Source organism: Anarrhichthys ocellatus, unplaced genomic scaffold (genome assembly GCF_004355925.1).
Source record: "Anarrhichthys ocellatus isolate YVR2014 unplaced genomic scaffold, GSC_Weel_1.0 scaffold25, whole genome shotgun sequence".
Lineage (NCBI taxonomy): Eukaryota > Metazoa > Chordata > Actinopteri > Perciformes > Anarhichadidae > Anarrhichthys > Anarrhichthys ocellatus.
Window position 1 is genome coordinate 837,441 of NW_022280055.1, and position 6,000 is coordinate 843,440.

Here is a 6,000-nt window from a genome sequence, read left to right on the forward strand (position 1 = left end):
TTCTTATACGATGCAATTTACAGCTCTGCACGTGTCAGCTTTTTGAGAGGTTGATAATTTCGCTACTGTAAAACTTCTGGTGCAAAGCTCATCCATTTACGTTTGTAAATAGCACACCTGAGTGGACACGGGCTCTAGTCATCAGTTACACAGCTATAAACCACTGCCATAAAGGCCGGACATAACCGAGCTCAGCAGTCTCCCTGTAGAGAGACCTGCTTATTCATTAATTCACAGTTATGGTGCACATGATATCCATTTGAATTTGGTCATCTTTACACAGCAGAAATGTTCCTTAACTCGAAGCGGACTCAACAAAGACGTTTCTCACTTGCTTTTTCATGTGTTTTGCCACAACATATGAAGAATATTATCGCTGTGGCTTCATTTTGATCTGAATAAACAACCATTTAATCCTCAATTATGTTTCCAAGCATTTATTGCTGTTTTTCTGTCCCCCATTTGCAGTCTGACTTGAGAATCAAGCCACTAAATCAAATTCATATCACCCAAAGGCTTTTCATCTGGTGTTTGTCTGGCAATCCATCTTTGAGAAAATATCCAGCATGCCTCTGAGAGGTCTCACTCCAGCGGTGAGGAGCTGAATCACAATAACAACCACCACATTTGGTACATGCATATTTTCCGCCTTACACAACGGGCTCCTAAAAATGATGCAGTAGCTCCCTCGCGTGGTGCAAAGGCCACAGTGCACTCTGAGTGGGGAAGGGATAAACCGGTCTGAAGCATTTTCTTGGTAGTCTAAAGAAGAAATATGACTCAGAAGACCCTTCAGTTCTGTATTCATCAACCAGGCTTACACTCATACCCAGGAAAATGACTCATGGTTCAGCGGCTCACTTGTAATTGTCGCCGGCAAACATTCATGCACAACACCCACCACCGTACATGCACTGTTGCAGAGAAACATAAGCCCCCCTTCCCTCCACCCACCCACCCACTCACCCAACCCCACACACAGCAGAATGTCATCAGTCAGCTGTGATATCATCATCATCATCATCAGCGTTGTTCTCAGCGTGGGTGGAGGCAGGTGCATCACCTCCTGGCCTTTTTTTCTTTTTCTTTGCTGACCTTTTCAGATGGAGACACTGAGGAAGAGTTTCCAAAAGAGAACATGTGAACTCTGTTCTCCTGAAGGGAAAGCTGGAGTGGAATGGCGCGCAACCAGTACGGGGGATATGTAGCGCCAAAGTGTCTGACGCTGCATTATGTGTGCAAATGTAGCCTGATAACCAGACCGGTATGCTATTTAGTTTCAGAAGAAAACAAAACATCTGAGATGTGGGCAGCCATTGTGTGAGCAGGCTCGCACGAATGCATATTGGGGCAAGTGTCACTTTTCATGCCTCGCGAAATGCATCACATGCTTTGAAACAAAATGGAACAGAATGATTAAAGTCTCATTAGAGTATAGTTAGGATATCATTACCATGTTAATCTGTAACGCTTGGGAAGGAATGCATCACCGTGGCACTTGTTATAATGCATTCTGTTTCATGAAATGTGGGGCACTTCAATAACTTTAATGAAGAAATACATTAAACACAGTCTAATATCTTAGATTCATGACATGTAACTGAGACATTCCTTCATAAATTCTGGCTAAATTGTGGTTGAAGAGCATTTTGGGAGCATTTTTCTGCATTCAAGAGACATGGCTAGCAATGCAAGATCGTGTAAGCTTTACACAATTACACCAAGGTTGAATACCTAGAGGAGTGGCAATAGACTGGAATATTAAGCATGATCCAATATATTGTTAATATATTGTAGGGGTTGTTGAGTGGGGGTGACTTGGGTCTTCTATAAATCATTTAATTGAGGTTATGACACAACCTGTTTACGTCTTCAGGCAATCATCTGTTGTACTCAGTAAAGTATTATTACCTGCAACAGTTTTACACAGTGAAGAGACGTCATATCGTCTGCTTTACTTGCTGCCCCATTCAACGTAGAGATTTACAGCATTACAGGAAGGCTACTACAGACCATGTGATTGTTGCAATGATAGTTAATGGTGCAGGCCTTACCTGCAGTATTTACGGAACACTAGCAACAGTGGAAGGCTGTCGGTCCTCAAGCAAAACATAGTAAATTAAGTCTTTCAGGCAAACCGAGCTACGTTTTTTTCTTCTTTTTTTAAACTTTTATTACCTTTATTAGAGCAGCTGAAAAATGACAGGACAGGGAGAGAGAGGGGGGTTTGGCAGCATGCCATTTTTCGTGAATGGCATGCTGGTAAGTGAGCTGTGATGAATAAAAAGATAAAACATATAGTATTACATCTAGGTGGAATATACATTTTAAAAGTATAGCGTTCTGTATGTGCTGGAATCAAAATGAAAAGAAATGAGAATACAAGGATGTGTTTTCTAGAAGTTGCTAATTAAAAGTTATAATGAATTTTGGAACGAGCTCAGAACTAATAGAACCCATTTAACCTCTAATGTTGAGGGAGTGAATGACACAGGTGACGCTGTTAATCTCTGACAGAAGCATTATTATGACTTGAGCCTGCTGTTAATGATGTTCACTCAGTGTATGATGAGGTCTGATTACGTATCTGAAGCACGTTAAGGGTGGCTGAACTCTGTCCTTTCTAAAGTTGCAGACATACAGTACAAGGTGAATGCATTAGAAATGGAATCAAATTATCTGCACTGCTGCCATTGTGACCATAGTAGATGGCTGACTTCTGTATAAACCAATTGACTTATGTCAAGTCCCGTAAACTTTGAGTCAACCCCAGTCAAATTCAATAACGTAACGCTTCATCCACACACACTTGCATAGGAAATCACATTGCTATCGCCAGACGAGGGACAACTTCTGTAACCCGTGTAGCATTAAAGCATCCACCATGCTTTAATGCTACACGGGTTACAAGAAAATGTACATAACAGCTGTCTAGTGGCAGCGCTGGGTCTAACTAACCATTAGTGTCTTGCCCAAGGACACATCGACTAGCGGAGCCGGGGATCCAACCACCAATCCTCTGATTGAAGGGAGACCCTGCTCTACCAATGAGCCTATAACTAATACCAAGATAAATCTGCTCAGTGCCTCTGAATTCGATGCCTGCTTCTACACAGAACAAACAGGTGCTTCGAGGTAAGACCGCTCGCTCTGCTTGTTCTAACATCTTTCATGTTTATTGCTGGTTTAATGAGCGGTGCAACAGCAACTCTGTATCATCAATGCTTTGCTGATCAGTTTGCTTGCAGCGACCTCCGTTTAGTTTCGATGTGTGAATTGCAGCTGCCAAGTAGTATAATTCAGGTTTTGTACAGGTGTGAAGCTGATAGATTTGGATGGGAAATAGAGCATTTGTTATGATGTATCAGAAAGCCATGTATGGTGATTGATTCACAGGTGAGTGTATTTAACGAATCCGTTTGTGTGTTTGATGTTTCCCTGCAGCTGATTAAGTCCTGTATCAACATTCAGGTGCTAATGAGTGAAGTCCATAAATCAGCCATCTAGCGAACTTAATTTGGCTGTTTAACTTTTTATTATGATGAAATGATTATATTGTGTTTTACAAAATCCTGTTGTCAGTTTGATGAATCCAAGTAGATTGTAATTTAAAAATATGGAAATCAGTCATTAATGTTTTTAAAAGAGATTTGTCTAATGTAATGCTTACACTGTACCTTTGCATGCATTTACCTGTACACCTGTATGCCTCTCTGCTATGAAGTAGGTATAAGAAGAGAAGAATGCAGACACTGGTTTGACTATTTGTTCTAAACACTTGAGCATTAAATGCAACTAAATGTGTTTGGATTTACATCTGGATATAGCAATATCATATAAAATGACAGCTGTTTTCATTTTATACAGTATATTCTCCAATGTTTCAAAAGAGGCAATTTTGCTGGTATTGATACACCAATTATGTTGTATTATTATTCCATGGCATTTAGGATCCCGAGGTTCTTTGTGTGCATGTCTAAAACCTTCATGCCACATTTCACGGCATGAATGCCTTTAAATGCAGCATGTGATCCTTGGGGGGCAATTTAGTAGGACAAGTTGTTTGCTAAAGCGTAACACTCTTAACATCTCCTAAAAGCAGTTTTCAGTAAATACCAATTATGATTATCTGCAAAATATTACCTTATGAATTCTAACTCAAAAGAACATATCTAATAATCATCCAGCGTTTTCTTTATTTATTATAGTTTTCTTAAATGATGTCATGCCAACTATTTGAATGAAGACATTGCACCGGGGTTTAAATATTGTCTAATTTTCAGTTTTGCTTTGTCAACACAACCCAAATTCTGTGTTTATTTTGAAAATGTAATTGTTTTTTTGAAAGTGCTTGAATTTAAGGTTCACACAATTTTGGGAAAGCTTTTAAAAATAAATAAAAAAGCGCAGTAAGAGCATTATCCAACAATTTATCAAATAAAAAGGGATGCATAAAGCAGGAGGTGAGGGTACATTTAAAAAGATTATATATGTCCAACACATTTGAATTAAATGCTATAAGAGGCTTTAGCTTAGCCTTTTTCACAATGGGTGTTCCACGCATTTCATCCTCTGTTGATCCGCATCTTACTGTCACATGAGAGTCGTTACATGGAAGTCATTTGAGAGTCATTGCAGTCACATGGATTAAGGTGTGACGGGCCGTGAAGATCACGGCAGGATGCAGCTGTAAGTTTGTCATTCTGTTTATGGACCATTGGATTGATGTTTTTAGGAATGAAAAGTGATACAAATCAGGCTATGAATGATATATCAACAACCCACTCAGCAAAAACCTACAGGATATAGATTTGAATGAAATTGGCAAGTGTGATGTATGTAAATGCTACTGAAGTGGAGATTTCTGGCTCAGAGTCTGAGAAAAACAATCATTTCGAGGAAACAGCCTTTAAAGGTGTGTATTGTAAGACATTACAGGTGAATAGGATACAAATCGAAAGATAATATCACCATGAAACTTCCCCTGTGTTTATTACTTCCATTAGGAAAATATTTTTTTGTACTACGACATTTCTGAAATTGTTTGATTGAATAGTCAAATTGTGCATTATCTAATGCATTTTTTGGGTGAATTTCGGATTAATCTAGAGACGCAAAAAGACAAAGTAGTAAAATAAATACCTAAATGTGTATTTTGGAAGTTTTCTTTCCACTAGTCTGAAAGACGACATGTTAGGGAAGCGAAATAGCCCAAACTCTCAAAATTGACTAGTGCATGAAAAATGTATGTTTTGGGGTTTTCTTGCCTTAAGAAAGAAAGAAAGAAGATTTTTTGTGACGTGTAAAGGAAGGTCTTGATTATCTATTGACCTTGTCTGCAAGCCAATCGATTCATAAAAGTAGCAGTACTTCTCATATTGATCTGGTGTAATAAAATAAACACTACAGTCCGTGTTATGTTGCAGGGCCCTTGTCCTGAATCATTCAGGGTTTTAACCACATACAGGTGCCACAGCCACCTTGCATACCGAAGCAAATTACATTAGGTCACAGTCCCCATTGATTCCTGTTACACAAAACGCGCTTTATGTTCAACAAACTGCTTTTGGTTGTGGAAACAACCTCTTGAAAAAAGTAACTATTCGGTGACATTGACCGTTAATTTACACTTGCTCTTTAAACAGTAGATAGCAGTGTTACATCATGTCTGCACAGTGTCAGTCTACTCACAATCCTGTATCACACTGTAAATCCAGTAGGCCACAGCAGCATTTATGCATGTTATATTTTAACTATGTGTTGTGCTGGTCTGTGTGCATGGATTATACTCTGTTTGTTTTATTATGTACACTGTGTAATCCCTGTTTAATGTCACGGACACCACCTCTCCAGGGCTGCTTCTGGAGATAATGCGAATGTGTGGTTAAATTAACTGGAGAGAAGAAGGTGACGCCTTACTGATGATCAAAATAAATGCTGCAGGGACAGGACGCTCTCTCTCTCTCTCTCTCTCTCTCTCTCTCTCTCTCTCTCTCTCTC

At 39.3% G+C, this 6,000-nt stretch overlaps 1 protein-coding gene across 1 annotated transcript in view; it reads right to left on the reverse strand.

Annotated features, from left to right (window-relative positions):
- fut8b (fucosyltransferase 8b (alpha (1,6) fucosyltransferase)) overlaps positions 1 to 6,000 on the reverse strand; it is an 86,306-nt gene that overhangs the window by 76,396 nt on the left and 3,910 nt on the right. The window lies entirely within an intron of this gene.